Below are 9897 nucleotides of genomic sequence, written 5' to 3'. Positions count from 1 at the left end.
GTGCGGTGTCGATCGGGCTTTGCCCTCGAAGTTTTCAAGAGGATCCCGTTGCATGTGAGGTGAGACTGGGGATGCCTCCGCCTGCCAAGAATGGGAACCCCGTGCGTGCCCACCACTACCGGGACCCGCACCTGCACCACCACACCCCCACGCGAAGGTGTTTCCTACGCAGCGGATCCCGTGCGATGTGGGAGTGAGACTGGGGATGCCCTTCCGCCGCAGAGGGACCCGTGCTGTGCGGTGCGATCGGGCTTGCCCTCGAAGTTTTCAGAGGATCCCGTGCATGTGGGTGAGACCTGGGATGCCCTCCGGCTGCAGAGGGATACCCCGTGTGCGTCGCGTGTGCGATCGGCTTCCCTGCGAAGTTTTCAAGAGGATCCTCGTGCATGTGGGTGAAGAGGGGAAGCCCTCCGCCTGCAGAGGACTGCCGTGCGGCGGTGCGATCGGCTTTGCCCTCAAAGTTTCAGAAGGGATCCGTGCATCGTGGTGGAAAACTTGGACGGGTATGCCCTCCGCCTGCCGAGGGACCGTGCGTGCGGTGCGAATCCGGCTTGCCTCCGAAGTTTTCGAGAGGATCCGTGCATATGTGGGAGACTGGGGATGCCGCTCCGCTGCAAGAGGACCCCCGGCGTGCGGTGCGACGTGCTTTGCCCTGCGAAGTTTTCCAGAGGGAAGATCCGTGCACCTGTGGTGGAGACTGATGCCCTCCGCTGCAAGAGGAACCCTGCGTGCGGTGCGATGGGCTTTTGCCCATCGAAGTTTCAGAGGATCCCGTGGCATGTGTGAGACTGGGGATGCCCTCCGCCTGCAGGAAGGGGCCCCGTGCGTGCGGTCGATCGGAGGCCTTTGCCCTCGAATTTCAGAGGAGCCTGTGCAAAGTGGTGCAGACTGGGGAGCCCCCCCTGCAGAGGGAACCCCGTGCGGGCGGTGCGATCGGCTTTTGCCCTCGAAGTTTTCAGAGGGATCTCCGTGCAATGTGGTGAGAACCGGGATGCCCTTCCGCCTGCATGAGGGACCCCTGCGTGCGGTGCGACGGTTTGGCCTCTCCAGAAGTTTCAGAGGATCCGTGCATCGTGGGTGAGACTGAGGACGATCCCTCCGGACTCAGAGGGGACCCGGCGTGCGTGCGACGGGCCTTTGCCCTCGAAGTTTTCAGAGGATCCCGCATGTGGTGTGAGACTGGGGATGCCCCTCCGGCTGCAGAGGGACCTCCGTGCGTGCGTGCGAATCGGCTTTTGCCCTCGAAGTTTTCAGAGGATCCCGTGCATTGGGTTGAGACTGGGATGCCCTCTCGCTGCAGAGGTACCCCGGCGTGCGGTGCGATCCGGGCTTTGCCCTCGAAGTTTTCAAGAGGGATCCCGTGGCGATGTGGGTGACTGGGATGCCCTCCGCTGCAGAGGGGACCCCAGTGCCGTGCGGTGCGATCGGGCTTTGCCCCTCGAATTTTCAGAAGGGATCCCGGCAGTGTGGGTGAGACTGGCGGGATGCCCTCCGGCTCAGAGGGACCCCGTGCGTGCCGGTCGCGATCGGCTTTGCCCTGCGAAGTTTTCAGAGGGAACGTGCATGTGGTGAGACTGGGTATGCCCTCCGCCTGCTAGAGGGACCCCGTGCGTGCGTGCGATCGGTGCTTTGCCCTCGATAGTTTTCAAGACGGATCCCGTGCAATGTGGGTGAGACTGGGGATTGCCCTCCGCTTGCAGAGGGACCACCCGTGCGTGCGGTGCGAATCGGGCCTTTGCCCTCTGAAGTTTGTCAAAAGAGGGATCTCCGTCATCTGTCACACACAGGAGCTTTTGCGCTAGCTCGTATCCTCTCTTCTCTACGCGTCATTCCTTTTCGTCCTTCTTCCGCTTCTCGTCCTGGTGGGTAGACTGGGGATCGCCCTCGGCCTGCAGAGGGACCGCGCCGTGCGTGCGGTCGATCTGGGCTGTTGCCTCGAAGTTTTCAGAGGATCCGTGCATGTGGGTGAGACGGGGGAGCCGCCCCGCCTGCAGAGGGACCCCGGCGTGGGTGCGATCGGCTTGCCCTCGCAGTTTCAGAGGACCCGTGCATGTGGTGAACTGTGGGATGCCTCTCTCGCCTTTCTTTATAGGGACCGCCGTGCGTGCCGGTGCGATCGTGCTTTGCCCTCGAAGTTTTCAGAGGGATCCCGTGCATGTGGTGAGACTGGGATGCCCCTCCGCCTGCAGAGGCGACCCGTGCGGCGGTCGATCGTGCTTTGCCCTCGAAGTTTCAGAGGTATCCCGGGCATGTGGTGAGACTGGGAATGCCTCGTCGCCTCAGAGGGACCCCGTGCGTTGCGTGCGATCGGCCCTTTGCCACGAAGTTTCAGAGGGATCCCGTGCTATGTGTGAGCCTGGGAATGCCCTCCGCTGCAGAGTGGAACCCCGGTGCGTGCGGTGCGATCGCTTGCCCTCCGAAGTTCAGAGGATCCCCTGCATGTGGTGAAGACTGTGGTGGATGCCCTCCGCCTAGCAGAGGGGACCCGTGCGTGCGGTGCCATCGGCTTGCCCTCGAAGTTTTCCAGAGGGCATCTCCGTGCATGTGGGGAGACGGGGATGCCCTCCGCGCTGCAGAGGGGGACCCCGTGCTGCGGTCGATCCGGGCTATTGGCCCCGAAGTTTCAGGGATCCGTGCATGTGGTGAAGACTGGGGATGCCCTCCTGCTCTGCAGAAGGGGACCCCGCTGCGTGCGTGCGATCGGGCTTGCCTCGGAAGTTTTCAGAAGATCCCTGTGCATGTGGGAACGGGGATGCCCTCCGCGCTGCAGGAGGGGACCCCGTGCGTGCGGGCCGATCGGGCTGTCCCGAAGTGTTACAAGAGGGTCCCCGTGCATTTGGAGACTGGGGTATGCCCTCCGGCTGCAGAGGGGACACCGCCGTGCGTGCGTAGCGATCGGGCTTTGCCTCGGTAAATTTCAGAGGGAATCCCGTGCATGTGTGAGACTGGGGATGCCCTCCGCCTGCAGAGGGGACCTCCGTGCGTGCGGGCGATCCGGCTGTCCTCGAAGTTTTTCAGAGGGATCCCGTCATGGGGTGAGATCCTGGGCATGCCCTCCCGGCTGCAGAGGGACCTCCAGTGCGTGCGGGCCGATCGGTGCTTTGCCCCTCCGAAGTTTTCAGAGGGCTCCCGTGCATGTGGTGGAGACTGGGAGCCCTCCGCCTGCAGGAGGGGACCCCGTGCGTGGACGGTGCGATCTGGGCTTTGCTCTCGAAGGTTTGTCAGAGGGACCGCGTGCGATCGTGGTGAGAACTGGGATGCACCCTCCGGCTGCCAGAGGGGACCCCGTGCGTGCGGTGCGAATCGGGCTTTGCCCTCGAAGTTTTCAGAGGGATCCCGTGCATGTGGGTGAGAACTGGATCCTCCGCCTGCCAGAGGGGGACCCCGTGCTGCGGTGCGTCGGCCCTTTTGCCCTCGAAAGTTTTTCGAGGATCCCGTGCAGTGGGTGAGACGGATGCCCTCCGCGCAGAAGGGACCCCCTGGCGGCGCCGGTGCGATCGCCCGCTTTGCCCTCGAATTTCAAAGAGGATCCCCGTGCATGTGGGTGAACTGGGGAGCCCCCTGCAAGGACCCCTGTGCGTGCGGTGCGATCGGCTTTGCCTCGAAGTTTTAGAGGATCCCGGCAGTGGGTGAGACTGGGGATGCCTCCGCCTGCAAGAGGGACCCCGGGCGTGCGTGGCGATGCGGGCTTTTTGCCCTCGAAGTTTCAGAGGATTCCGTGCATGTGGGTGAGAACTGGGGGAAGGCCCTCCGGCTGCAGATGGACCCCCGTGCCGTGCGTGGCGATCGGGCTTTGCCCTCGAAAAGTTTTCAAGAGGATCCCGTGCAAGTGGGTGAGACTGGGATGCCCTCCGCCTGCAAGAGGGGAAACCCCAGTGCGGCGGGCATCGGCGTTGCCCTCGAAGTTTCAGAGTGGACCCCGTGCATGTGGGTATCATTTGACTGGGGCGCCCTCCGCCTGCAGAGGGAACCCGTCGTGCGGTGCGGATCGGGCCCTTTGCCCTCGAAGTTTTCAGAGGGATCCCGTGTCATGTGGTGAGACTGTGGGATGCCCCTCCCGCTCTGCAGAGGGACCCCGTGCGTTGCCGTCTGCAGAATCCACGGCTCCCCGCCCACTTTGCCCTCAAGTCTTCCTACAAGCAGGCGATCCACCAGCTCACACTGTTGGTGAGACTGGGGATGCCCTCCGCCCTGCAGAGGGACCCGTGCGTGCGGTGCGATCGGGCTTTGCCCTCGAAGTTTCGAGAGGGGATCCGTTGCATGTGGGTGAAGAACCCTGGGGAATCCCTCCGCCGCAGAGGGCACCCCGTGCCGTGGCGGTGCGATCAGGCGGCTTTGCCCTCGAAGTTTTCAGAGGGATCCCGTGCATGGGTAGACTGGGGTAATGCCCTCCGCCTGCAAGAGGGACCCCGTGCGTAAGGCGGTGCGATCGGGCCTTGACCTCGAAGCTTTTCAAAGAGGCGATCCCGTGCAGTGGGTGAAGACTGGATGCCCTCCGTCCTGCAGAGGGAACCCCGTGCTGCGGTGCGATCCGGCCTTTGCCACTCGAAGTTCAGAGATCCCGTGCATGTGGGTGGAGTACGGGGATGCCCTCCGCCTGCAGAGGACCCCGTGCGTGCGGTGCGGAATGCGCTTGCCCTCCGAAGTTTTCAAGAGGATCCGGCATGTGGGTGAGACTGGGAATGCCCTCCGCCTGCAGAGGAACCGCGTGCGTGCGGTGCGATCGGGCTTGCCCTCGAAGTTTTCAGAGGGATCCCGTGCCAGTGGTAACTTGGGGATGCCCCCGCCTGCAAGGGGACCCGTGCGTGCGGTGCGATCTGGGGCTTTGCCCGAAGTTTTCAGAGGGAACCGTCATGTGGTGAGACCTGGGATTCCCGATCCGGCTCAAGGGGACCCCAGGTGCGTGCTGCGATCGGGCTTTGCTCCTCGAATTTCGAGGATCCCGTGCATGTGGGTGAGACTGGGATGGCCCTCATCGGCTGGCCAAGGGACCCGTGCGTGCGGTGCGATCGGGCTTTGCCCTGAAGTTTCAGAGATCCCGTGCATGTGGTGAGACTGGGAATGCCCTCCGCCTGCAGAGGGGACCCCGTCGTGCGGGCATCGGGCTTTGCCTCGATATTTCAAGAGGATCCCCGTGCAATGTGGGTGAGACTTTGGGGAGCCCCCCGCTGCAGGAGGACCCCGTGCGCGTGCGGTGCCGATCGGGCTTTTGCCCTCGAAGTTTCAGAGGGATCCCGTGTGCATGTGGTGAACTGGGGATGCCCTCACGGCTGCAGAGGGGACCCCGTGCGTGAGGTGCGATCGGCTTTGCCCTCAGAATTTTCACCAAGAGGATTCCGTGCATGTGGTGACAAGACTGGGGATGCCCTCCCGGCTGAAGAGGGGACCCGTGCCTGCGGGCGATCGGCTTGGCCCTCGAATTTTCAGAGGGATTCTCCGTGTCTTATTTGTTTTGTTGTGTGATGTATTCTTTTGTTGTGTTGATATGTTTTTTTTTTTTTCAGCTCTTTTTTTTTTCTGTTCTCTCGCAGAGGACCCCGTCGTGCGGTGCGATCGGGGCTTGCCGCTCCATGAAGTTTCCAGAGGGATTCCCCGTGCATCTGGTGAGACTGGGGAGCCCTCCGGCTGCAGAGGGACCCCGTCCGTTGGGTGCGATCGGGCTTTGCCCTCAAGTTCAGAGGGACCGGCCATTCGTGGTGAGACTGGGAGCCCCCGCCTGCAGAGGGGACCGTGCGTGCGTGCACGGCTTTGCCCTCGAAGGTTTCAAGAGGGATCCCAGTGCATGTGTGAGAACTGGGAGCCCTCCCGCCATGCCAGAGGGACCTCCGTGCGTGCGGTGCGATCGGCTTGCACCTCGAAGTTTAGAGGAATCCGTTGCATAGTGGGTGAGACGGGGATGCCCTCCCGCTGCAGAGTGGACCCCCGTGCGTGCGGTGCCCCCGATCGGGCTTTGCCCTCTGAAGTTTCAGAGGGACCCGGCAAGTGGTGAGACTGGGGATGCCCTCCGCCTGCAGAGGGGAACCCGTCGGCGTGCGGATCGGTGCTTTGCCCGCGAAAAAGTTTGCAGAGGGATCCCGTGCATGTGGTAGAGACTGGGGATCCCCCGCCTGCAGGGGGAACCCGTGCGTTGCGGTGCGGATCGGGGGGCTTTGCCCCGAGTTTTCAGAGGAATCCCAGGCACATTGGGAGACCTGGGATGCCCTCCGCCTGCAGAGGGGGACCCCGTTGCGTGCGGTGCGCATCGGCTTGCCTCGAAGTTTTTCCAGAGGGATCCCGCATGTGGTGATACCTGGGGATGCCCTCGCGGCTGCAGCGGGGAACCCCGGCTGCGTGCGATCGGCTTTGCCCTCCGAAGTTTTCAAGAGGGATCCCGTGCAGTGGTGAGACTGGGGATGCCCTCCGCTGCAGAGGAACCCCGTGCGTGCGTGCGATCGCGGGCTTTGCCCTCGAAGTTTTTCAGAGGATTCCGCGTGCATGTGGTGAGACGGGATCCCTCCGCGCCAGAGGAGCCCCTGCGTGCGGTTGCGATCGGGCTTGCCCCTCGAAGTTTTTCAAGAGGCGATCCGTGCAATGTGGGGAGAACTTGATGCCCCCGGCTTTGCAGAGGGCCCCGCCCTGTGCGTGCGGGCGATCGGGGCTTTGCCCTCTGAAGTTTTCAACCGAAGGGATCCCGCATGGTGGGTGGGAGACCCTGGATGCCCTCCGGCTGCAGAGGGACCCCGTGCGGCGGTGCGATCGGCTTGCCCCTCGAAGTTTCAGAGGATCCCGTGCATCGTGGGTGAGACTGGGATGCCCTCCGGCTGCAGAGGGAACCCCGTGGGCGGTGCGATCCGGGCTTTGCCCCTCGGAAGTTTCAGAAGGACCCGTGCAGTGGTGAGACTGTGGGAGCTCCTCGCGGCTGCAGAGGGACCTCCGTGCGTGCGGGTGCCGATCGGCTTGCCCCTCGAAGTTCACGAGGGATCCGTGCATGGTGGGTGAGACTGGGATGCCACTCCGGCTTGCAGAGGGACCCCCGTGCGTGCGGTGCGATCGGTTTGACCCTGAAGTTTTCAGAGGGATGCCCGGCAAAATGGGTGAAGACTGGGATGCCGCTCCGCCTGCAGAGGGGAACCCCGTCTGCGGTGCGATCGGCTTTGCCGCTCTGACGTTTTCCAGAGGATCCCCGTGCATGTGGGTAGACGGGGATGCCCTCCGCTGCAGAGGGGACCCCGTGCCGTCGGTGCGATCGGCCTTTCCCGCGAAGTTTGTCAGAGGGATCCCGTGCATGTGGTGAGACTGGGGATGCCTCCGCCTGCAAGCAGGGGACCCCGTGCGTAGCGGTGCGAATCGGGCTTGCCCTCGAAGTTTTCAAGACGGATCCGACGTGCATGTGGGTGCGACTGGGGAGCCCTCCGCCTGCAGAATGGACCCCGTCGTGCGGTGCGATCGGGCTTGGCCCTCGAAGTTTTCAGAGGGAGCCCGTGCATGTTGGTGAGTGACGGGGATGCCCTCCGCCGCAGAGGGGACCCCGTGCGTGCGTGCAGCGGCTTTGCCCTCGAGTTTTCAGAGCATCCCGTCATGTGGGTGAGACTGGGATGCCCCTCCGCCTGCAAGGACCCGTTGCGTGCGGTGCGATCGGCTTGCCCCTCTGAAGTTTCAGAGGGAATCCCGTGTCATGTGGGAACTGGATGCCCTCCGGCTGACAGAGGGACCCCGTGCGTGCGGTGCCGATCGGATTGCCCTCGGAAGTTTTCCAGAGGAAGATCCCGTGCATTGGGTTGAGACTGGGGATGCCCTCCGCCTGCAAGAGGGGACCCGGCGTGCGGGCGATCGGCTTTGCCTCGAAGTTTTCAGAAGGGATCCCGGGCATGTGGTAAACGGGATGCCCTCCGCCTGCAAGAGGGGACCCGTCGTTGCGTGCCGATCGGCTCTGCCTCGAAGTTTCAGAGACCCGGTGCATGTGTGAGACTGGGGATGCCCTCCGGCTGCAGAGGGGACCCCCGTGCGTGCGGGCGATGGCCTTTGCCTGCGAAGTTTCTAAGAGGATCCCCGTCATGTGGGTGAGACGGGGATGCCCTCCGCTGCAGAGGGACCCCGTGCGTGCGGTGCGATCGGGCTTTGCCACCTGAAGTTTCAGAGGGAGATCCTCGTGCGAGGTGGGTGAAGACTGGGGATGCCCCTCCGCCTGCAGAGGGGACCGTGCGTGCGTGCGGATCGTGTGCTTTGCCCTCGAAAGTTTTCAGAGGGAATCCCGTGCATCGTGGTGAGACTTGGGGATAGCCCTCCGCTGCAGAGGGGACCCGTGCGGCGGTGCGCATCGGGCTTTGCCCTCGAAGTTTTTCAGAGGATCCCGGTCATGTGGTGTGAGAACTGGGATGCCCTCCGCCTGCAGAGGGGAGCCCCGTGCGTGCGGTGGCGATCCGGGCTTTGCCTCTGAAGTTTTCAGAGGGATCCCGTGCATGTGGGTGAGGAAACGGGATGCCCTCCGCCTTGCAGAGGGGACCCCGTGCGTGCGGTGCGATCGGGCTTTGCCCTCGAAGTTTCAATAAGAGGGAATCCCGTGCATGGGGTGGAGACTGGGATCCCTCCGCCTGCAGAGGACCCCGTCGTTTTGCCGTCGATCGGCCTTTGCCCTCGAAGTTTTCAGAGGAATTCCCCCGTCATGTGGGTGAGCGAACTGGGGGAGCCCTCCGCCGCAGAAGGGACCCGTGCGTACGCGTGTCGAATCGGCCTTTGCGCCTCAAGTTTCAGAGGGAATCCCTTTGCATTGTGGTGAGACTGGGGATGCCCTCCGTCTGCAGAGGGACCCCGTGCGTGCGTGCGATCGGTGCTGTGCCCTCTCGAACGTTTTTCAGAGGGATGCCCGGCATGGTGGGTGAAGACTGGGGAGCCCTCCCGCCTGCAAGAGGGGACCCCGTGCGTGCGTGCGATTCGGCTTTGCCCTCGAATTTTCAGAGGATTCCCGTGCATGTGGGTGAGACTGGATGCCCTCCCCGCCTGCAGAAGGACCCCGTGCCGTGCGTGGCATCGGCTTGCCTCGAAGTTTTCAGAGGAATCCCGTGCATGTGGGGTGAGAGCTGGGGAGCCCTCCGGCTGCAAGCGGGAACCCGTGCGTGCGTGCGAATCGGGGCTTTGCCGCTCGAATTTTCAGAGGGATCGTGCATGTGGTGAGACTGGGGGATGCCCTCCGGCTGCCCAGAGGGGACCCCGTCGTGCGGTGCGCATCGGCCTTTTGCCCGAAGTTTTCAGAGGGATCCCCCGTGCAAATTGGGGTGAGACTGGGGGATGCCCCTCCGCGGCTGCAGAGGGGACCCCGCGTGCGTGCGATTCGGGCTTTGCCTCTCGAAGTTTTCAGAGGATCCCGTGCATGTGGGGAGACGGAGATGCCCCTCGACGCTGCAGAGGGGAACGCCCGTCGCTGCGGTGCGATCCGGGCTTTGCCCTCTGCAGTTTTCAAGAGGGATCCCGTGCATGTGGGTGAGACGGGGATGCCCCTCACTGCTTGCAGAGGGGACCCCGTGCGCTGCGGTTCGATCGGGCTTGCCCCTCGGAAGTTTCAAGAGGGATCCCGTGCATGTGGGTGAGACTGGGATGCCCTCCGGCCTGCCAAGGGGACAGGCGGCGTGCGTGAGATCGGCTTTGCCCGAAGTTTCAGAGGGATCGCCGTGCATGTGGGTGAGACTGTGGATGCCCCTCGCCTCAGAGAGGGACCCCTGTGCGTGCGGTGCGATCGCTTTTGCCACTCGCAGTTTTCAGAGAGGGATCCCGTGCATGGCGGGGTGAGACTGGGGATGCCGCCCCTGCAGAGGGATCCCGGGCGCTGCGGTGCGATCGGTGCTTGCTCCTCGAAGTTTTCAGAGGATCCCGTGTCATTTGTGGTGAGACTGTGGGAAATCCTATCCGCTGCTGCAGAGGGGA

General features: G+C 63.6%; 1 long non-coding RNA gene across 1 annotated transcript in view; it reads right to left on the bottom strand.

The window, feature by feature from the left end:
- Positions 1-272: 272 nt before the first annotated feature.
- LOC116653979 overlaps positions 273-9897 on the bottom strand; it is a 21091-nt gene continuing 11466 nt past the window's right edge. Inside the window, exons 2-3 of the long non-coding RNA XR_004308699.1 lie at positions 2947-2975; positions 273-296 (exon numbers count right to left, since the gene is read on the bottom strand). This is a non-coding gene — a long non-coding RNA (uncharacterized LOC116653979). The remainder of the gene's footprint in view (positions 297-2946; positions 2976-9897) is intronic.

The sequence above is a fragment of the Coturnix japonica genome, chromosome 1 (genome assembly GCF_001577835.2).
Source record: "Coturnix japonica isolate 7356 chromosome 1, Coturnix japonica 2.1, whole genome shotgun sequence".
Lineage (NCBI taxonomy): Eukaryota > Metazoa > Chordata > Aves > Galliformes > Phasianidae > Coturnix > Coturnix japonica.
Note: the sequence above shows the minus strand (reverse complement) of the source record. Positions and strands in the feature narration are given on the sequence as shown.